This window comes from Aedes albopictus, chromosome 2 (genome assembly GCF_035046485.1).
Source record: "Aedes albopictus strain Foshan chromosome 2, AalbF5, whole genome shotgun sequence".
NCBI lineage: Eukaryota > Metazoa > Arthropoda > Insecta > Diptera > Culicidae > Aedes > Aedes albopictus.
This window is the reverse complement of record NC_085137.1, coordinates 255,422,411-255,446,848: the sequence shown is the minus strand read 5'-3', so window position 1 is coordinate 255,446,848 and position 24,438 is coordinate 255,422,411. Positions and strand designations below refer to the sequence as shown.

The 24,438-nt window shown below is 39.8% G+C and overlaps 1 non-coding gene across 4 annotated transcripts in view; it reads left to right on the top strand.

The window, feature by feature from the left end:
* Positions 1 to 24,438, top strand: part of LOC109428242 (mucin-2) — a 362,414-nt gene that overhangs the window by 120,527 nt on the left and 217,449 nt on the right. For all 4 annotated transcript variants that reach the window (XR_009997698.1, XR_009997700.1, XR_009997699.1 and 1 more), the window contains exon 3: positions 3,000 to 3,137. This is a non-coding gene — a transcript (mucin-2). The remainder of the gene's footprint in view (positions 1 to 2,999; positions 3,138 to 24,438) is intronic.

Here is a 24,438-nt window from a genome sequence, read left to right as displayed (position 1 = left end):
GACAAAAATTGGAACTTGAAATGTATTAACCCTTGCCCAGCAGGTTAAACTGGCATAACTAACTAATAAGGCATGCCGTATGAAGCTTAATATCCTAGGATTTAATGAAGTCCGTTGGCCGAACTCTGGAGAACACAGATTGGCGCCATGCCAAATTCTGCTATACTCTGGCCGACGAGGTGAACACGCTCCTCGTCACCGTGGAGTTGGTTTTCCTGCTCAGTGCTCTCGTCCACGCTCGGTAACTCTCTCTCTCTCTCTCTCTCTTCTTGGCGTAACGTCCTCATTGGGACAAAGCCTGCTTCTCAGCTAAGTGTTCTATGAGCACTTCCACAGTTATTAACTGAGAGCTTCCTCTGCCAATGACCATTTTGCATGTGTATATCGTGTGGCAGGCACGAATATACTCTATGCCCAAGGAAGTCAAGGAAATTTCCTTTACGAAAAGATCCTGGACCGACCGGGAATCGAACCCGTCACCCTCAGCATGGTCATGCTGAATACCCGTTCGTTTACCGCCTCGGCTATATGGGCTATATGGGCGCTCGGTAACTATGACATGGTGATTGGTGGATCGCTCTTTCCTCATCGATCAGAGCACAAAGGGACATGGGTTTCCCGTGATGGCGTCACGGAAAAACAAATCGACCACATCTGCATCAGCCGAAAATGGAGATGGAGCCTTCTTTATGTGCGGAACAAACGTGGCGTCCGACCATCATCTCCGAGATACGGCTGCGCATTGCAAGGATCCATCGACAGAAGGAGTGAATCGGACAACGGTTCAACACACGCCGACTGGAAGACGCTACGCTTTTTACCGTGTCCTTTGTCGAGGAGCTAGAGAAGCGTGCTGCGGATATTCCGGCAGGTGGAAGCGTCGAAGATCAATGGAGCGCCATCAAGAACGCCTTCATCGCCACCGGAAAGAATAATCTGGGTGAGCTACGCACTCTGAGAAACCAGTGGATAACAGATGACACCTAGAGGAAGATAGAGGAGCGACGGAATGCCTAAGCTGTGACAGAGCGAGTGAAAACACGAGGAGCCAAAGCCGTAGCCCGTCAGCGCTATTTGGCTCTCGAGAAAGAAGTGAAGCGCTCATGTAAAAGGGACAAAAGAGCGTGGGCGGACTCCCTAGCCGACGAAGACGAGAATGTTGCAAATACCGGCGACATTCGTCTCCTCTACGATGTTTCACGTCGCCTTAGTGGGACAAAGATGAATGCTACAATGCCCGTGAAAGACACATCTGGGCAGCTATTGACCGACCTGGTTGACCAGCTGAAACGCTGCGCTGGTTCGAGCACTTTGGAAACCTTTTTCAAGTGTTGGCCATGCCACCAACACCTCAGCATGATCCGGCAAGTGTTCGACGCATTACCCATGTCAACACCGAAGCTCCATCATTACAGGAGATAGAAACAGCCATCCGCAGCATGAAATCGAACAGGGCCCTGGGGGTCGATCATATATCAGCCGAGATACTCAAAGCTGACTCATTAGTATCTGCACAACGGCTGCATCATCGGTCGACTAGGTACAAGGCGTCTTAGCAAAGGTGCCCAAAAAGGGTGACCTGCGATAATTGGCGAGGTATCATGTTGCTGTGCATCGGTCGCAAAGTCCTCTGCAAAGTGATTCTTAACCGGATACAGGAGCAGATTGATGCAATTATCCGGCGCCAGCAAGTAAGATTCCGTCCCGGACGATCCTGTGTTGACCATATTGTCACGCTCATCTTAAAGCAAATCAATGGATTCCAAGAATCTTTCTACCGAGTGTTCATTGATTACGAAAAAGCTCGAGCGCAAGGGATTCTCTGAGGAAATCATCGGCCTCATTGAAGCACAGTACAGGGCATTTTCGTGCAGAGTACTGCACAATGGTGCCTTGTCCGATCCCACCCGGGTCGTTGCTAGAGTGAGGCAAGGATGCATCCTATTACCGCTACTGTTTCTCATCGTAATCGACGAGACCCTGTTAGGTGCGATTGACCTTGAACCAAATCGTGCGTTGCTGTAGCAGCCCATTACCATGGAGCACCTAAATCACTTCGAACTGACTGATGACGTTGCTCTCATAGCTCAACGGCGCGCTGATGTGCAGAGTTAGCTCGATGATCTTGCCGAGCGCTTCTCGGCGGTAGGTCTCACGATCAACGTCAACAAGACCAAATCGTTAGATGTAAAAACGGTCAACCCTTCCCGTTTCACGGTAGCTGCGCAAACAGTAGAGAATGTTGAAAGCTTTCTTGGTAGGCTATCTTGGTAGCCAAATGGCGGCCGATGGTGGAACCAAGATGGACCCAGCAGGACATCGCAGAAGAGGCAGACCCAGAGGTTCATGGTGGCGCAGCCTCAACAACGAAATCAAGCAAGTCAACAGAAATTTGACCTGGCCACAGGTCAAGGCGATGGCGGACAATCGTCTTGGATTAAGGTCTTTCAATTCGGCCCTCTGCACCACCATAGGTGCTCAGGACTGAAAGTAAGTATGTAGTAGTAATTGCTTTCTGCGCCAAAATGGGTAGCTGTAAATTAACACCACCAAAAGCTCAATGGAAATATAGTACAGATATACCAGTTAGACCTTTATAATATGTTGAACTACTGACTTTTAACCGGTCTACTGAAAAATATACATATACTCAAATGCTGAAATCAGACCCGTAAATCCCGATGTTTGCATCGACTGTATATGCATTGCACATATACCTGAAGCTATTATTCGTTCCGAATGGCTAAACTACTGGCGGCAACAGCACTATAGAATGGCAGACGACGACGGCGGACACGATTCCAGCGCCAAGAGAGTTACACACGTATGTACTGAATCTGAGGCAATTTAGCTCAAATGTGACGAGACTGCCGCCGACTGCCGCCGACTGTCGATTCCTGGTAGTCCGTAATGCCGCACCGTGCCGTCGTTTACCTTTTCCCAACCCGGATCCTCACTCATGTACCATTTTTTTTTCTTGTATCTTCCCATCTCTCCAGGGCAAAATTCGTACCTGATTTTCAACCGACTGACGAGGCAAATGCACCCTCACTTCCACATCCGGTGCCACCGGACGGCAAGTACTCACCTCCATCGCCCGAGGAAGCAGAACGAATTATTTCCAATTTGCTACCAAGGTATGTATACCGTACCACCAAGTAAGAACCAAATGCGGAAGAGCACATAAAACATGTCGTATTTTTATTTTCTGTCTGCTTAGGGTTATTTACTTTTTTCCACCTAATTTAGTGACATCCTTCGGAGACGTTCAGTCGTGTATAAACAGATGGAAGTAATGCAAAGAAAAATCAGCTCACAGAGGGTTATTTTTGAAGCTATTACTGTGTCTAGCTATTATTTACGTAAAATGATTTGGGGATCTCTGTCTACCGTAAATTACCCAGGAAAATCTTCTTACGCTTTATTTTGATGGGTCTCGAATGCTATTTTTTCCTTGCACGATGTTTCGTATCGTATGTACTTATGTACACTAATTGAACATATCTGCGTTAAACTCAATGCGGTTGCACTTCAAACACTTACTTAGCTACTTTGTGGACAACAGTTCTCTGCGATTAATCTACGCCAAACGAAACATCCTTCTCCACTGGACCTGGTTCTGTGTTAGTTGCATCCCTGGACGTTGAGTGCTCTTAGATCCTTTAAACAAACAACCATGTACGGCCAACAACGGAGGTGCCGGTCACATCCTAGTTCCCTTCTGAACGTTATTTTTGCATGTTGTTCCGGCATCATTGTGACGTGACCAGCTCAAATCAGGCTGCAATGTTTTGTTACTTTTAAAATTTCCTCTTTATGTTTATATAAACTTGATAGGATTCGTGATTTAAGCGACGGCACGTGCCTTGGTGCCGGCACCAGATACCGTTTTCTGCTTTACCGCTAAGCAACTAATGTCCTAGCAAAATTCCGTGGACGAGTTTTGGAATTGGGCGGCCATATCTAGAAATTCGAGTGCGTGAAGAGTATGAGAGGACGCGGTTTGTCTTCTGTGGAAGTGCATCGAAGCAGATGGAAATGATTGCGGGTCATTCGCTTAAGGTAGCGGCTTAAATGTACGACCCTTTTAGAAATATTAAATAACAGCAATTTGTCGATTATTTTTGCTCTCGCATGAAAAATAAGTGCAATCAACATACTCCAACGATTTCATCAAGTCTTTCTTTCCCAGTATTCCTTGAAGGATTTCTGCGAGACTACCTTAAGGGTTATCTTTTACGATTTATCTAGCAGTTACTTCAAGGACTTGAATAAAAAATCATCTAAGATTCCTTTAGAGCTTTCTCCAAGGAGAATCCTGCAGGAGTTCCTGCTTGGAACCTGAATGGATCGACGAGCTTGTTGGTCTAATGGCTACCGCTTCTGATTCGTATGCAGAACGTTCTGGGTTCTATCCCTGGGCCGTCCCTTTCCTTCTACTTTGTATCTTTTAATCTACTTTCACTCTCTCTCTCTCATCTACATATACATCCCAGATCATAGCCCATCGCTAGAACCAGAAACGGTTGAAAAAGCCTTTCACTTTCCTTCCAGCTTTCATTGCACAGTGTCAACCCAAGTAACAATTTCAATTCCTTTTAGATTTGATTATTTTTATGGAAGCTTTATCACAGCATGACCAATTCATGGAACATTTATAGTTGTTTTTATCAAGAGAAAACAATCTTCGTTCGTTTGAGGTTTTTAAGTTGTCTTCAAGTTAATTTTGAAATTCGCGCATAAAACAATTGAATTTACAAGAGCATTAAATCTTATAATTAGTTTTAAGGCGTATTTGAAGTTATTTTCAACACATAACAACAACATATTTTATTAAAAGTTTATGTTTCGTTTATTCAAGTGCATTTCATCTGGCTAATCCTCCTTTAAAAACTTCTTGAAGCCTTCTATTCTTGAGCTAGAGCCAATCCTCTGGAACAAGAACTATGCGAAATAATGATAAGACAACGAACTATTTTTCAATCCAAATAACGAATGTAACAAATTGGTTGAAAAACCGCGTTCTCATGCAAATAAAAACATGTTTGCTCACTGATAATTTAGCCATTCTTGTGCTAAAAAGTAATCATGTCAACGAAATAATGATTTTACGGCCAATCAAAAATGCGAGTAGCTGGCTGCTGTCGTCCTGCCTTCAACCAGTTTCTCACACAGGCCATAGCTATGCGAATCGAAAATGAAATGGGTACTTACTGTGACTCTGCTCAAGCTCATGCTAAATAGTGTAATTGTAGTAAGTTGCACTTCATTATTAATAGCAAAAATACAGGGAAACAAAAGAGAATTGGCACATCTTAACGCGAAACACCGCGAAATGTACAAAGACAACTTTCTAGCATCGAAAACGTAAACAAACAATTGTCAAAGGCTGTTACCACAGAACAGATGTGTATCTTCGAACAAATGTGAAGTTTCGAGCTGGAAGTCGTGAAATTGTCAATTTGAAAACTAGATTGGAATGAATTTCCATGGGAAAATAAAAAAATCATCAAAGCGTGCTACGCCGCCTCCCTATGCTCGCTGCAGGCTAAAGCTTGACTTCCACCACCAGGTTCGCTAGTGTTGAGCTATCAAACGGGCAGTGCTTTTCGTGACGAAGATTCACCCCCGTGCTGTTACTCTTGTATAAAACGAATAAGTTTCATTTAAGACAGCAAATCTGCCTTAAGATCATAACTAGTAAAAACAATCTTCAATAAAGGCTGTAGCGTTCATGCAAGGTGACTTGGTTCCATCATTGTTTTGAGGGGGTTTGGATTAAAGGTAATAACAATTGATGGCGGCTGCATGAGTTTTGTTCGCTTGGAACGGCAGCCATGTTTAGATAGAATTGAAAAAGTGGCGTAGCCTTTTGTTTTTATAGGAAAATTATGTCTTCGTATATTAATGATTGATATTATTTTTGAGGCGCTTTGTAAATTTCGTATGATTTGGGTGGCATATCAACGAAAAAGTGGGTATGGCACGGAAAATTTCGATTCCCTGTCATCAATGATCTGTCAGGCAATTAAAATGTTTTAGCCATTTCAATTTGATGAAAATTAATTCGCAGTTCAATTATTATTTCATCCATGAAACAAAACTTGTTTGCATTTGCATAATGCTTAGGTAAAAGATTTCATTTATTATGCACTGTGGACACTTTTGAGAAAGACAGCTAAAAGATCTACATGCCTCAAGATATTCTTGTTAAAGTTTCATGAAGTTCTTATAATCAATCATCAGCGCATGTACATAAATACAACTAGTTTCAAAGCAGTCTTCAAAAGCAGCTTTGAAGATCTCCTGAAGAGTGGGCCAGATTAGTCTTATGGATGTTTTATACCTATTTTATCTCAGATTTGCAGAACAAAGAGCTTTGTTGCTAAGTTTTATTATTCTATCTTAGAAATTACTTCAGGATTGCCACAAAAGTATAATTGTTACTTGGGAATCTAAATATGAAATAACGCCTAAGAGTTTGCAATCAAGCGAACTGTGGCGCTTTAGCTTCATAGTAATAAACACACTAATCTTTCGCCTTACGCCTGGCATCCACGCACCAATGTGTGAACCTTTTGCCAAACATATTCCACCAACACTCCGACACCCGCATGAATTTGTGCAGACGCAGAGGTATATTTGGTCTGCTGTGGATACAAACGATTGCAATCATCACTTCCTTCCTCTTCCCCACATTGACCTGCAACCTGACGTGGCAGACGCCATTGTCGCCTAAGAAAAAAGAAGATCACCAACGCTCACACACTGAAGATGCCTGCTATCCCCGGCAAATATCTCATTGGTTCCTTGTGTGAGTGTAGCTGGTCTGGCGATACTGGAGTAGCATCTACGGGCGGTCAATCAAGCTCAAGTTCAGCTCAAGCTCATGCTTGGAGCCTGAATGGATCTTGGGAGATTTTCTGAAGGAATTTTGGAGGATTTTCCAAATGTATCCTTGTAGACATGCTTGTAGGATTTTTTGGAGGAATTTCTATGGTAATCCTTGAATCTTCTAGAAGAATTCTAATATGTATTCGGAAAGAATCATTGGGTGGATTTTGAAGGTACTACTTACAAATACCATAAAGTGTGTTTTTTAGCGTTGGACAATTTTGAATCGATGTTCGCAACATCGATGTTTTTGTTCCGATTAATCGATTTTTTGAATCGATATTGAAGCCCAACAAAATCGACCGAATCGACTTTTTACATTCGATTTTTTTTTTCGATTCAAAAACATCATTTTTTCCAGAATGCACTGTAAAATTTACCCATTAAAAAATGTACATAAAATCGAGGGTCTATATAATCCATGGTTAACTAAATCGATGCATACCTGTATTTCTCAGGTTTCTTGGGCATTTGTCCTGCTTATGGTCTAGAGTCCCTTTCAGGGTTCTAACGCATCCTTCTCAGGATTCTTGGCCAGTCCATCTCTGGCTCCCGAGCATTTTTTTTTTTAGAATCCCTCTCAGATGAATTTCTCTTAATAATATGGAAGATCCCTCTCAGGATTCTTGGGCAATCTCTTTCAGGACACTAATGGGATGTCCTTCATTACTGCAGGAGAATTTCTCTCGGAATTCTAGGAGAATCCCTCTCAAGATTCCAGGAGAATACCTCTCAGGATTTTGGAAGATTCCGCCAGGGAGTTCTGGGAATATCCGTCTAAGCATTCTGGGAGAATCCCAAGGAAAAACTTCTCTTCAATCCGTGACAGGATTTAGGGAGAATTCATTTCGGGAATCTGAAGAAATCCCTCAGGATACTGGAAGAATTCCTCTAAACATTCTGAGAAAATCCATCTCAGAAAACTGGAGTAATCTCTCCCAGGATTGTAGGAAAATCCTTTATAGAATTTAGGATGAATTCCTATTGGCTGTTCGGGGTCGTTTGGAAGTTGTCCATCAATGTTAACTTCTTTTCCCGATCAGCCTAGATAGCTGTGTAGTGTCGGTAGCGGTTGTCTCAATTGGCTAAGAATAACACTACGGACCGCCTGATCCAGTGGTAAGAGTCCACTAAACAGGTGACCCCTAATTCATGGTGTTATGCGGCTTTATGCTTACCGTGCCAAGGAATGAATGGTTAGGGGGGTCTAATAAAAACCTAACCACAAACGGAGCCTGTGGAGAATTAGGGCGTCCTCCACAGTATTACGCCCTTACTGCGCTAACCGGAGCAATGGTGCAGTGGACCTTGCGTTTCTCCGAGATAATCAGTTGCCCTTCTTAAGTCTCAAATTTGAGGCTAAATAAGGGCGGGGTTATTCAAATGCTGTTAATTAGCTTATATTACTGCCTATATGGGTTCGCTTAATGCGTTTTCGCCATTGGCGTTTTTCAATTGACACCGGATTGGTTCGTCGTTGATGTTTCCTTTTTGTGCTGTGATTGTGAAGAGTGTAATCCTGTCTAGTTTGGGTAGTGGCTACGGCAAGGAAACCTCAGATCAATTTTCAGCGTAAAAAGCGTATGTAGCCCAAGTAGATCTACTTCAAAAAGTTCATTTTCGTAGCGTAACTTCTGTATAGTTTACCTTGTGAACCCGGTTTTGCTTCTTTTATTATAAATGAAGTATCGTGCCGCGAGCATGCTATATTTTAGTATGTTTCAACCTTTCCTTATGGATGCCTTCAAGCAAGCTCTTGTTTTCAGCATCTTTTCGCTGATATTTGTCATCTGAAGTAGCTCAAACATTAATTTGAGATGCTTCAGTTTGATGGAATACTTAGGTAGTACAGTTCATGGTTAACTTAACATAGAATTGCACCTAACCCAACTCTGCATGAGCAGAATTTGTCATGAGTTGACTGATTGGCATGTGTCAGATGAGGACTCTCCATTTGACCTTTTTGCACTTTGGAGTGTTCCTTCGCAAACTTTGCGTATTCAGGCGTCCCTGCTCAACAAGCTAGGGAACCTGTAAAAATTGGTTGCGATCACATTTTATGGATAACTCGCTTCCATTGCTACTCCAAGAGAGTTTCATTATGGTTTTGTTATTACAACGCCCTTTATTGTGGTATACCATAGCTACTGCTTTGAAAGAAGCTTGTCCTCTGCGGTCTGTGCGGGCCGCAAGAGGTATTCCTGAATGGAACTCGGACCTGTTCAAGTTCTAAATACCTTCGGATAAACCAGTCTTTTGTATAGCTACGAATCTTTAGCTTCTACCCCGAGGATTGTAGCTATAGAATCGATTTAGTGAGCACTAAAAAGCTCTGCTTACTTCAAATCTCCTGGAGCAAATGGGGTTTTATCCTATTTTTCTCCAGAGGGATTTGAGTTTCTCAAACATGTTTTGAACTCTTGTACTACCCATGATCGCATATCAGTCCCATATTTGCTGGGTTTCCTATTCATATGGGACAATTATGCGATCATAGGCAGTGTAGTTTTCTATTGGGTATTTTCATGGCATGAAATTACTCTGTAGTTTTATCCCGAAAGGGTGCATGCGTTGTAAAAAGAAGGAATAAGTTCCAGATTTATCTGGTTACGTCGTTCTTTCTGAAATGCTCGAAACGCATTGTCGATTATCACATCTGTGATGTTCGTCTGGCTAACATGCCTGTTCATGTGAATTCACATGTCTCCCAATTTGGGATGTCCACAGTGACTCTTTTACATAAAGTTGTATACGTTTTCAAGAAAGCACTCGCTCAAACGTAGTTTTTGCTTGGATGATTTCTTGAATATTGAGGATGCTTTTGATGACGTGCCTTTCTATGTCATATTGAAAGTCGCATGACGTCGCAAGCTACCTCCAATGAGCTATAGGCTCTTTTTTACGCTTATGCGTTTTACAGTGTCCTTTTCAGGGCACTGATTAACCCCGTTGTGGTATGAGCTATGAGCTCTCGTTGCGCTTATGCGCTCATTCCCTCTTCTAGGGCACCCCTTCCTATTTCATCACCTTTCCCTTTCCTAATTCCCATCCCTTGTCCCATTCTCCCTCAGGTAAATGATGAAATAGGCTCATATGTATGGCGATGGCACAAATGTCCCAAATGGAGGATAACGTGCCTCTGGAGCCGGCCTTCTGATACCTGATACCTGAAGATCCCTCTCAGGATTCTTGGGCAATCTCTTTCAGGACACTAATGGGATGTCCTTCATTACTGCAGGAGAATTTCTCTCGGAATTCTAGGAGAATCCCTCTCAAGATTCCAGGAGAATACCTCTCAGGATTTTGGAAGATTCCGCCAGGGAGTTCTGGGAATATCCGTCTAAGCATTCTGGGAGAACCCCAAGGAAAAACTTCTCTTCAATCCGTGACAGGATTTAGGGAGAATTCATTTCGGGAATCTGAAGAAATCCCTCAGGATACTGGAAGAATTCCTCTAAACATTCTGAGAAAATCCATCTCAGAAAACTGGAGTAATCTCTCCCAGTATTGTAGGAAAATCCTTTATAGAATTTAGGATGAATTCCTATTGGAAGATTCATTCTCTCTTTTCTGCTAACGAGTGGCCACTAAATAACGGGAATGCTTTTAGCAGCTGATTAAAAACAATAGAAGCGTCCATAGAGTAAACATTTTTTAGACAAAACCATCGTCTATCTATCCACAAAGTCAGCGTATTTTTTATTTTGTGTCAACTTATTCTGTTCTGCAGAAAACGACATTGAAACAGGAAGCACTACCAAAACGCCTTGGACGGCTCTACTGATTGCTCAAAACAACCGTAAAAAAAGTTAATAGTAAACCATTATAAAACTAGAACCCGCCCGGTTTTGAATGAATTCCACATTTCGGCATCCCAAGAAACAGATCCTGAAGGAAATAGAGGAAAACTAGCAAAACCAATAAGCATGATATCATTTCACATAGTGACATGGGCTGGATAAATCAATAGAATGCCTTGTTAAATAACAAATATTTACATCAAATCACATTTACACATTGAACAACATGTAAATGGTTCGTTATAAAAAAAATAGCACAAAAAAAGTTCAACAATGAACCGCAGTGCACAAATTACATCGACACGTTTTGGTGATACAGAAAAATAACATTTTTTGGAAATTTCTATAAATGTCATTTACGGGAAAAGGCTACAACCAAAGCAAAAAAAAAAACAAGTCAGTATCCCCATTTTTTCTTATTACTGTTTGAGTGTGTAGATGCTAAAGGTAGCTGAGAAACCATTTATTTTGACCAACGATTTCACAGACGCAGAAAATGCGTGAAAGTAAACTCTGAAAAGTCGTACAAAGCAGTTGCTCCAACATCACTGCAAAAAATACTGTACAAATTACTACGTTCAACTTTCTTAAATTTTATATTTTCCATGGACGTACATTGTTAAACCTTTATGATAGTTAAATTCAGATTGCCATTTTTAAAGATCATATATTTTTAAGAGCACATTCAAAGCATTCCCGTTATTTAGTGACCACCCGTTATAAGGTCTCTCAGGATGCTGGTGTGATAATTTTCAGCATTTTGAAGGAATCTCTCACAAAGTTTTAGAGGAATGCTCATAGTTATGGAAGAGTCCCTTTAAAACTTGTGAAACTCTCAGTAATATTGTATGGAAATTCCTATCAGTAATCTTGATTTTTTTTCGCAGGAATCGGCGTTAAAAATTATTAAGTATTGATGAATCTCTCACGAGATTCTGTGCAGAATTTTCTAGATAATTTCGGATTTTGGAGAATCCCTCGCATAGATTGTGTGATTCCTCTTAGGATTCGAAAGGAATCCTTCTCGGCATTCTACGAGAATCCCAGTAGAGTTCCGTTTTCTGTATTTAGTAGCAGTTGCTCCCATAAATCCCTTCCAGTTTTCTGGGAGAGTCCCTCTTAGCAATCATGGAAATTCCCTGATAAGATAATGAGAAGATTCTCTTGAGAATCTGGTGTAACAATTCAAAGTATCCTAGAGAGGTATCAGGAGTTTAGGGAAGTCCTTTCAATGATTCTGGGGGATTGTCTTTTAGGAATCTGCGGTAATTTTTCTAGGAATTTCCTCAGAATTTTCTCAGATTTTTCTCAAAATTCCAGAGAATCCTTCTCAGGATACTGGGGGAGTCCATTCTTGAAGTTTTCGTAATCTCTTCCAAGGAGAAATCTTATCAGATTTTCGGAAAATCCTTCTTAATTTTCTAGATGCAGGGATCCTGTCTCCCAGATTTCTGAGAGAGTATAGCTCAGGTTCCTTTGGCAACCCCGTCCAGCATTTTGAGGGTACCTTTCTCATGATTCTGGAGTAATCCTTCTTAGGGTCCTTAGCTACCCTTTTCAGAATTCTGGGTCGTATTTTTTAAGCTTCTTGGGAAATCCAGCTTAGAATTCTGAAAATCTTTTGTGAGAATCTTAGTATTCTAGATGAATTTATCTAAAGAATGTGAAAGAACTGCTCATGGAATTCCTCACAGGGTTCTGGGAGAATTCACTTCAGAATTCTGGAACATTTTGATAGCATCCCATGGGAAAGCCTTTCTTAGGATTCTGTGACAAGCTGTCACAGGATTCTGGGGGAATTCCTCTCGTAATTATCAGACAATCCGTCTCATAGATATGGAGTAATCTTTCTCAGGATTCTAGGAAAATCAATGATTCAGACAGAAGAAACCGGAAAAGTCTTGCTTTCTTTTCTAGCTAATGACGCTCAGGACTCAGGTGTAATCATTCTCAGAATTCTGAAGAAATCTCTCACATAAGTCTCAGTGCTCCCAAAACTGTGCGCCGCGGCGCCCTGGTGCGCCGCGAACCTTTCCCAGGTGCGCCGCAGGAGTTTTGCTTTTGTGACGAAACAAAAAAACAAACTCTTTATTTTTATTGCGGAACACTTTTAATTTTTTTTATTAGTAGAACTAGTGTCGCTCACATTTTTTTTAAATCTTTCCTGACTCTTCGATTGTTCCATAGGATTTCTGGTATCCTATTTAAACATATCAATTTAAACCACATTTTAAAATTTCAAGTTTTTGAAATTGTTTTTGGAATTCTGAAGCATAAGCTTAGCTTTTGATTTTACTATATCTTGTCCAAAGTTTTAATTTCATGAACATTATTTACGTTCTTTTCAGAATAATTACAAGGTCTTCGGAACAGCTTAGCGGCATGCAGGTTTTCCGATCTGGTAGTGTGAAGAGCTAGCTTTGACCTTTTTGAACCGGACTGTTTTATCAGTATTTCCGCAACCTCACTGAACTCGTTATGCTCAGTTTCATAAATGGGGTTATATATGGACAATCCAGGACCAAAGGGTTAAGTTGAAATTTATGAAAATAAGTTCAATCAAAGCCCACCTGGCAGGTCTTTACAATCTCTTCATGTGTCCCAGTTTGCCGAAATTTTCCAAAATAATAAAAGTGTTGCTTTGCAATTTCCGCAAAAAGTTGAAGCTTTGGTCAAGCTCTGTGTAGTCATTTTCATTCAATAAGAATTCTTTAATTATTGCAAACGCTTTAGAATTTTTGACTGAATTTTGGAAATTCAGCAGCTTGTTTTACCTGTACATCTGAGTTTCTTCTTTTTTTTAAACTTCTATGATGAAATCAACATGATTTTTGGAATCTTACAAATATTTAAACTGTCTTTGAGAAATTAATTTAAAAAATAGTTTTCCAAATATTGAATTCTGAAAACATGATATTAGAGAAGTGTTTCACGATTTTGTCTTGCACACCGTAAAGTGAAAGTTGGGCAACTTTAAATTTAAAAAAAAAAAATGCTAAAAACTTTGGTGCGCTGCGACATTTTTGGAAATGTCAAAGGGCGCCGCGATAGCAAAAAGTTTGGGAACCTCTGGTCTAGAGGAACTCTTTTCAGAGTTCTGGAAAAGTCTCTTTGAAAATTCAATTGAACAACATTTAATTTTATATTTATTTATTTTTTCAGAATGCACTCTCTCCACGTTTTGTCCCTATCAACTTTCGCGAAATGTTCGATGTGCAATCTCAACCATGAACTTGAACTACATGCAGCAAACGAATCATTTATAGTTTTATAATATTTTAAAATATCGAATCGATATGAAAATATCGATTCAAAGCATTCGATTAAATCGGTGAATCGATTCTGCTGATTGAATCGATTCACAAAAACCGATGTCTCAGCCAGATTTGCCCAATGCTAGTGTTTGCGATCGGAAGAAGTTTGTTTACAAAAAGCCTCTATGCTTTTTTACACGTTAAGCTAGAACTACTATGAGGAATTATGTAAAAGAATCTTAAAGAAATTTTGAGCAAATTGATTTTTTGAAGAATTTATTATGATATGCCTGCATTATTTCCGAAATATCAATGGCGGAAACCCATCAATCAAAAACAATCTTCAAATGAAATTCTATAGATATCCTTGGAGGAATTTCTGCTGGAGGTCTTGAGGTAATTTGAAATCGTAATCGATGAAATCGTAAGAAAAAATTCTTAGAAGTTTCGTGAAGGAACTCCTGACGAAATTCAAGTATTTTTTTTTTTTATTATTATCGTATTAACGAGATTTGTAGCCCTATGCTAGGTCATCTCAGTAAGCACGCTTTACTTCCCTTCCGACGGAAGAACTCTTCTTCTTCTTCTTCTTCTTCTTCTTGGCATAACGTCCTCGCTGGGACAAAGCCTGCTTCTCAGCTTAGTGTTCAATGAGCACTTCCACAGTTTTTAACCGAGAGCTTCCTCTGCCAATGACCATTTTGCATGTGTATATCGTGTGGCAGGCACGAAGATACTCTATGCCCAAGGAAGTCAAGGAAATTTCCTTTACGAAAAGATCCTGGACCGACCGGGAATCGAACCCGTCACCCTCAGCATGGTCATGCTGAATACCCGTGCGTTTACCGCCTCGGCTATATGGGCCCGGCGGAAGAACTCACATTTTGCGAATTTGTCGGGAGTGGGAATTGATCCCAGATCCTCGGCGTGATAGTCACATGCTTTAACCAACACACCAGGTTTGCTCCACTGAGTAGAATTTCTTGCAGGAATTTCTGTGAGAATTGTTGAAAGAATACCTACATTTTTTTATTTGAATTTCTTAAGTATTCATTGGAGGTATTCCTGAATCCTTGAAAGGCTTATTTGATGAATTGCTAAAGCATTTCTGGCAAAAACACTTAAAGGGTCCTGTGGAGGAATTCATATAGATTTCTTGGAGGAATTTGTGTAAGAATCTTCAAAAAAATCTTGCCGGAGTAATTAAGGAAATACATGAAGACACCCTTGCATGAAAGTATTTCCGGAGGATTTCTAGTACACCATTATTTTTTAAATACCTGGGGGAATCATGTATGAAATTACTAATGGAATACTTAGGAAACTGCTTGATAAAATGATTTAAAGAAATTCTGTGAAAATACTTGAATAAATTTTGAACGGATCTTTGGAGAAATCGCAAGAGGATTTAATGTATGAACCACTAAAGAAATCTTTAGAAAAGAAGAAGAAAGTTTAGGAGAAATTTATAAAGACGTCTTTAGAAGTTTTTTTAGAATTGTAATTAATGTAGGGACTTATGAAGAAAGACGTGCAGTTCGTACTACGGTGTTCTTTATTATGACATCTCAGTAACTTTATACATCACAGCCTGCTACAGTTCGGCCATCTTGACAAACCACATCGTCCTCGATGTGAACCACCTCAATCCTTCCCGACTCCAACTCGATGACTAATGTCGAATTCGTTTTTGAACCTGGGTTGGAACTGGATTGGCGGAAAATGTGTAAACAAACAAACGTCAAACAAACTCAAACAAACTTTAGTACAAGCGAAACCGAAGTCGGGTTGGGGTTGAAACTGTGATCTCATCCAGTTCCAACCCAGGTTGGAACTGAATTAAAAACGAATTCGACATAAGTCTTCGATGTTGTAATGCATCGTTTATGCTTGAATATCCTCTCGTTGATCGCTTCTTTTTCTCATCATCCCTTAATCTCCTCTCGCCGACATCGATCGAGACTAATTGCCGTATGAATCCGCTTCAACATTCGTTGTTGTTTTCACTACTTGTAGGTAATCCGATTTTTAATCGACATTTAATTCTATCAATCTTCCGCAGGGTTCTCTTGAAAGGCAACTCCAAATTTTGATGAAATGGTTCCAGACCGGTTCCATCCCACTTCTGAAATGTAGGGACTTATGAAGAAAGACGTGCAGTTCGTATTACGGTGTTCTTTATTATGACATCTCAGTAACTTTATACATCACAGCCTGCTACATTAAAAACCTAGGTAGAATTCCTAAAGCGATCCCTGGAAAAATCTCAAAAATAATCCTCGATTGAATCCTTGGAACAAGTATTCAATATATTAAACAAGGAATGCTTTATCCGATTCATGAAATCTTCGCAGGAGTTTCTAACAAGATCCTTGATGAAATTCTGAAAGAATCTGTAAATAATTTTCAAGAGATATTTTGGAAGAAATATTTGAAAAATCCTTGGAAAAATTCCTGTTGGAATTCTTGAAGCGATTTCTGAAAAATTCTCAATGGATATCCTCTATGAAATCTTAGCCTTGCAATAATTCACTTGAAAGATGCTTCTATGCATTCTTAATGAATTCTTGAAGAAAGTGGCAAAAAAGTCTTAGGAGGAATTCTTGAAGGAATCCTTCCGAAGAAAATATTTGATTTTTGTTTTTATGATAAAGTATCTGTTCCAACTGATGATAAATCGACTGATTTGGTGGAATTGATTATTTTTGGCTACGCAGTCATTTATTGAACAAACGACGTTTTTTATTCGCCCGACGTTTCGACACGGGGATTTTGTCTTCCTCAGGGGGTACTGTAATTTTACATATATTCTAATTGTTTGTGTTTATGTCTAATTGTTTTAACTTACAATATTTGTGTCGTTATTTGTCCTATGTTTGGTCTAACTATAACTGTCGGGTTTAGCGGTTTTTGGTACATGCTGTAAGGGTCAAGTTTGTTATAAAGTGGAAAAATTAAGATTAAGTTCACTTATTAAAAATCTTACACTTTGAAATTTCTAATTTTTCCCGCACAACTTACAGTACCCCCTGAGGAAGACACAATCCCCGTGTCGAAACGTCGTTTGTTCAATAAATGACTGCGTAGCCAAACATAATCAGTATCTGTTCCTTTACTATTTAAGCATATACGCTCCCATTTTCATCCTGCTCAAAACAAAGGAAATAAGCGCATTTTGTTTTGTTTGTTAAAATGGACACGAATGATAACAGAATCAATCAGTGCCGTAATCCCTTTGTTTTTGAATAGGATAAATTTGGGATCGGAAGATTACTAAGGGCACGGTGACCTTACCAGGAATTCTCAGAGTAATTTTTTAACGATTTTTGGAGGAATTACTGAAGGAATAACTTGAAAGTCCAGGAGAAATTTTTGACTGAGATGCTTGATGGAAGCTTCGAATAATTTTTCAAACGGTTTCTCGAAAGAACTTTGAAGGAGTCTTATCAAAATCGCTATAATAATTTTTGGAAGAGTTCCTAGAAGAATGCTAGCAAAAATCCTAGGGGAAACTCCTAGAGTAGATCGATATTGAAGAATTCTTTAGAGGAATTGTAAAAGCATTTCCTTGAATTGTAATCCAATAAATTCTTGGAAATTTCCTGAAGGGATTCTAGGAAGAATCTCTTAGTTAAACCTAAGAGAAACTCCTTGAAGAATCCTTGCAGAAGTTTTCGAAGAAATCATTGCTGTAATTCTTGAAGGAATCCTTTGGAGGATTTTTTAAGGAATCCTTGGAAAAAAAACTCTTAATAAATCTTCAAAAGAACGCCAAGATGGGTGACGTATGCTAGAAAAAATGCCAGAAAAAATCTCTGCGAGGGAAACATTGAGATATTTTTGAAGAATCTTCAAAGAAATACTTGACTCCCGTATGAAAACCGTGAACAAATGTTTAAGCCATTTCCGCTCAGCGATCTATTTTGAGATCAGATGCTTCGAACGCCCAGTGATCTATTTTGAGATCAGTAACTTTAGCGATTACCGTGGATAAATGAAGCATGTTGGAAGATTATTGCCTTCAGCAAAGTTGTTCAGGAGGCCAGGGACTCTACGTAATTTAGTACATATTTGCTCCAGTAGGCGGCGCTAGTGATCACTAAACTTTTTGCTTTGATAGCCTTTGTTTCAACAGCTATTGCTAATATAATCTCGCATGTTTTGTGAATATCAAGCATGTTTTTGCAATGCGTAGTGTACCTACACTAAGTTGAAACCATTCTTGGGTTAAGTGCGGCGTCTCCTGCAAAGATGGTCAGGACATCAAGTGCTGTCCGATAGTGAACTAGATGGTTCTAGGTTTATCCGACAGGTGACGCTAGGGAGTCTAAGAAATTATAAACTGCTGTATCTCGAGAACCAGACCACTTAGAAGAATTTCATCTTCGACAAAGTTGATCAGGACATTCAGAGCTGTCCAATAGTGAACTAGTTGATTCTAGGCGGTGCCATTGGGTTTTAGAAATGCTAAACTGCTGTATCTCAAGAACCAGACCACTTAGAAGAATTTCGTCTTCGGCAAAGTTGATCAGAACATTAATAGCTATTCGATAATGAGCTAGTTGATTCTATGTGTATCTGCTAGGTGGCGCTAGTGAGTCTTAGGAAATTGAAACTGTTGTATTGTATTGAATAATTTCTTCACCGGTAAAGTTGATTACGATATTAAAAGCTCTCTGAACTAATGGAATCTAGGGTTATTCGCTAGGTGGTGCTAATAAGTCTGAAAAAATTAAAACTGCTGTATAGTGAGAATCATATCACATAGAAAAATTTCCTCTTCAAAAAAGTTGATCAAGTCCGTTAATTACCTAGTTTAACCTGAATATATCCGCTAGATGACGCTAGTAAGTCTTATAAATTCTGAACTTCTATATCTCGAGAATAAGACTACACAGAAGAATTTAATCGTCAGGAAAGTTAATTAATAAATCAAGAGCTATCCGATAATCAACTAGTTGATTCTACGTTTATTTGCTAGGTAACGCTAACTAGTTTTAGAAACTTTAAACCGCTTTATTTCGAGAATTGGGCCTCATAGAAGAATCTCGTCTTCGGTGAAGTTGATCAGGACATCTAGAGATATCCGATAAGGAATCGTTTATAAACCACGTATGCTTTTTGGGGGAAAGTGGACTGGCCAAAGTCTGCGCTCCATACAAATTTTTAAATTTCTGTATCGACGAAGGAGGAGGGGAAGGAGGGCTGAAATGGCCAACATGGTCATCAACGTGGTTCATGAATGATCTCTAATTAACTAGAGAACGTTCATCATAAATGTGGCATAATTTGGGCGTAAATGGGTTAAAGAAATTATAGAATGATTTCTCTTACTCTGCCCGAATTCCGATGTAATATCTTGTGTTGGCTATATGGTTGTTCCTTTTTTCCAGTCCGATTGGGGGTCCATTATGAGTTGCCGTTAGCCGATGTCCAAATATCCGGGTACATTTGAGCCATGAGCTCAGAAGAGGGTCAGTGTCAGCTGCTCTCAGGGGGGAAAGAGCAACTGACGAAAGTGCCGGGGCTGGGATCGAACCCATGACCATCTGCTTATGAAGCAAACTACGCCACGGGGCCTGTAGCCACTTCGCCACGGGGCCCGGCTTTTTTAAGAATTATTTGGATGATATTCTTATACAACCTTCAAAGATGTTAGTGATAGAATATTTGGTGGACTTTCTGAACAACTCTTTCGAAAAATACTTGATGAAGCCTTTGTAAGAATCTTTTGAAGTACCGTCGTTAGGGGTGACATTGGGCCTAGAGGGTAACATTGGCCCATCGATCCTACGGATTCAATATGAATCAGAGAACTTAAAGGTGGATGCCAAATATCTTAGAATTATGTATTCTAGTAGTATAGCACACAAAATGCATTCCCGTCGTACTCTAAATGTTCGGAATAGTGGCCCAATGTCACCCCACTTTGGCCCAATGACACCCCGCACGACGGTACTTTGAAGTACCCCAAGCAGCACCTGCAACATAATGCTGATTGTGGCTTTCTATGCTTTGGTTCAAATGAGTTGCACTAGAAGCACACGGAACTTCCATCTTGTCAGTTGAGTTGCATTTATACTCCGAAATTCGTAAAGTTGCGACTTTGTTTCATAGAAATCACAAATTACCACGTGTTTGACATCCATTCGTGGAGGCGGAGCTTACATATTGCTCGCAAGTGATAATACAGTCAGCTTACATTAAATGTGTTATGTAACATGCATGAAACATCTAACTCTGGTGTTTGTTCAGATTAGGTTCCATATGCGTTACAGAAAACTTGAGCGTCTTTTCATTTTGACAGTTCTCTAACTTGTGACAAAGAAAGTGCAATAAAGTAACAAGTAACTTCAGTAGCTTTTATGGTGTGTTAAGCATCGATTCTCTCACAGAGCTTTTGGTATTGTATGTAAGGTGAGTAGATAATACTCCTGATGTCCATGGTTTGAGTCTGGACAAAATCTTTTCCCATTTTTTTATTATTCCTCCTCGTTTATGTTGCATATGAATTCAGAATCTGCGCTTTTTGGGTTTCAAAGAAGAAGCAATTATGTTCTGTCGTCCGTAATACGGACAGTGAATAAATTGTACTAAGGTTGCTGTTACTGGATTAGCAACAAGTCGTGTTGCTTGGGACTTTTTAAAACATGCTCGGAAATAACACTGTAAAACATCCTGAAGGAATGCTTAGAGAAACACTGATCCTTGCATTAATCGCATGAGAGAGTCTTGAAAACAAATTATTCTTCAAGAAAAATTTCTCCAAGAAAACGGTAAAGCAGTCTTTGCAGTTCCTAAATAAATTGTTAAAAAAATTCGACATGCCCGAAGAAATTTATAAAGGAATACAGAAAATTGTGTTTAACCTTCCGTCAGTCAATTGGCCACCACCGCCAGCAGCACGCTAATGCTGAGTACAAAAAGCGTGATTTTTTCAACCTGTTATACAAAATACAACAGCGCGATCACTCGAGAGATTTATCATTGTAAAAAAGTGCAACTGTAATTTTGTTCAGCATCGGGCCCCAACTTCCTAGCTACTCCACCACATTTTGATTTTTTTCGATCGTCGGTCAAACGAATGTATATCACTGTAAACCTATCGTAATTAAGCTTGCAAATTCTTCCATACAGATTACAGAGAAGCAGACTAATTGAAATATATCAATAATCGAGCACAATGTTCCACCCGTTTCTACTAATTTGCAACACGTGTTTGTTTGTCGTTCGTAGACAATGATATTAACCCCTCGACACTCGATACCCCAAAACGATTGAGCTCAAAAAGCAAACAAACCCTTAACCGTCTCGGGAAGTCACCGGGGAAAAATCTAACGAACCGTCACATGGCAGCCCGTTCTTCCTGTACTACTTCTGATTGTGGGGGAGGACCTATCCTGGGCGATTCTACCGCGTAGTAGATATTGCTACTCCATTCGTCATTTCAACAGGCAAAGTAAGGGTAAATATATCTTCATAGCAATGTCACCCCGGTATAAATGTGTTTATTTCATTCCGTCGTGCATTTGCCTGCGAATGTTTGTGCCTCGAATACCAGTCAGTACCTAGTTGATAAAAGAGGGGGGACAGTAGGAAAAGAGCCACCAGGGAGCATTTGAAGCAATCGCAGCCAGAGTCAGTAGTGTGGTGTTTGCAGCCATAAAACTGACTGAGCGCAGCTCCAGGTTCTGATTGCACAGTAATTTGATAGGACTTTGTCACGGAAAGCGGTAGTAAAATTGCCATCCGATGGATTGTCGCCGTCGGTCGTCGTCGTGATCCGTTCAGGGAATGCTTTATTGTGATTGGAAGCACGATTTACGATTAGCGGCGGCGAGGAAAGTGATATGTGTGCTTTGAGTAGAGGAAATTGGGTGCTAATTTGACCTGCACGATGACAGATTGATAACGATAATCAGGCTTTTTTATCAACGGTCATAACTCAAACGACGAACCAATAGATGTAGTATGAGAAACTGCCATTTCACATCCTTCAGTGTCACAATTTTTAATAAGTTTTATTACGGCCCTTAAAGTAGCTTTGGCTTTGCAACAGTGTTCAATCTCGTATGGGGATTATCTCCATGAGTGTGTTCTTGATATCCGCACTTAAACTGGCAGTGAGAGAGAATTTCATGAAGTGATAGCTAACGAAATAAGAACCCCGTTAGTTCCGCAAACAAAAACCGTAGGAGTGTCAAGTATTTCTAAGATTCGTGTTTGTAGAACTCACGGGTCACGGGACTCTTCGAGCTTAAGGCGAAACTGGAAGCATTTCCTCACTTTTTGGTTTTTGATTTTTTATTAAATAACGAAGCAATATTTTCAAAATCGGTTTTCGTGCACATGTAGAGTATGGATCAAGGAATCTTCTGAATTTTTTTGTAGTGGAAAATGTTTTTCGATTTTGCAAAAACCATTTTTGAACAAAATTTCACAAAAAAATGGTTTCTGCAAAAATGGAAAACATTTTCCACCTCAAAAAAATTCAGAAGATACCTTGACCCATACTCTACACGTGCACGGAAACCGATTTTGAAAATATTGCTTCGTTATTTAATAAAAAATCAAAAACCGAAAAAATGAGAAAATGCTTCCAATTTCACCTTAAGAGAATGAAACTGCCTGAGTTATAGCCCCGTTATTTGGGACAATAATGAAGTCAGTACGGCCCAGCATCGAAAACCCGTATCAACTAGACAACTAGATGACGGCACAGTGGCATACACGGTGTGTCTGGTGGAGAACATTAATTTAAAAAAATCGGTATCGCTAAGACACCCACCAAGCGAAAGCTAAGGGTCCCCCCTTTCATTTGAGACTTAAAGGAGAAAGTTCTATCGGCGGGTCTAGAACATTTTTTTTTTTGAAAAAATTTGATATTTTTTCATTTTTTTCGAAGAACACATTTATGACAAAACACTGTTTTTCCATTGCAAGCATGATTTTCCGACGATATATTTTTTATATTATGTTTATTATTCTTCACATAAAAGCACAATAGTCCCATGTGAATGGGGAATCCAGTAGATGACAGTTTTGTATTTACGGACAGTGTGGTGAAAGTACTAGAACAGTGAGTATAAAATGGAGTTATATGCTGTTCCTTTGAATTCCAATCTAGATTCCAATAATGTGTTTGCATCCTATGACAGATGCGTATACGTCTTCAGGGTCTTATATTTGACTGGCACGAGCAGGTCACCAATCGATCACCTTTACAGCATATACCGTCATTTGGTTCTTCAGATTTGTGCTCTTGAAATTTCTGGGTGTGACTTCGTCATACATTCTTCTCAAACAGCTTCTCAACTTCAATGCACGTCTGGTACTCAAGATACATGTTTTTTCGTCGTCCTCTTCTTCTTCTTCTTTTTCTTGGTGAAACGTCCCTACAGGGACAAAGCATGCTTCTTAGCTTGTTCTATGAGCACTGTAGGAGATGTACCAAGAATAAATAAAATTTGTTTGAAATTTTCTTATTTTATCTCCTACAAGCACTTTCACAGTTTTTAACTAAAAACTTATTTTGCCAATTACTATTTTGCATGTGTATAGCGTGTGTCTTGCACGAAAATACTGCATGCTCATAAAAATCGAGGAAATTTCCTTCACGAAAAGGTCCTGCACTGACCGGGAATCGAACCCGTCATCCTCAGCATGGTTGTGCTGATGGGTACTCACGCCTTTGCAGCTGTGGCTTTATGGGCACCTTTCGTTATCAAATACAAATCATCGGTGAACAAAATCGGTTTACTGTTCTGGTCGCTCGTTGACGCCGGTTTCCATCTGGATGGTAGTTCATGAATATTTGAGAGCTTCATCTGATCAGCCTGATCTCTGGGTTTTGCCCGCAAATATTCAGCAACCTCAGCAACTTTATGAGAAGTCTGAATGATGTTCAACAAGTTTCAATGTACTTCAGCTTTAGTGCAAACAAGCTGCTTGCCTTTGATCATCTTCCTGTAGCATCTAGAACACAACTGCAACGAGCAATTTCTTTCTGCGTCATCGGTAGTAGCGCTAGATCTGCCACGTTAACCTTTTATGAGAAGTTGTAGTTCTTGCAGAACTACATATTTCACAAACAAGGGCCGCAACTCCATGTAGAAAGTTTCAAATAATATGCAAGCTCATAGAGAGTAAATCTAATGGGTATATGGTGGCGAATGAAATAAATTAAATAAGCAAGTCCGAACTTTTTTGTTGGGTAGTACTAACTGCTATCTCTGATATCTTTCAGAAAAAAGTTTTCATAATATCAACAACCTGCAAGTAGAAACAAGAACAAGTTAAGGCATTTTCAATCCGTTCTGATTAATATGTATGTGCTCAGACATATGTACTTTAATGTAAAACATGTGTATATGTCATTAAAGCTGTAGAATTGAATGAAAAGTTGCTAACTCGTCTATACTGCCATGATGCTAGCAGAACATGTTTCCCGACAAACTCGCAAAATGTGTTTGCGACAGATTAGCACATTG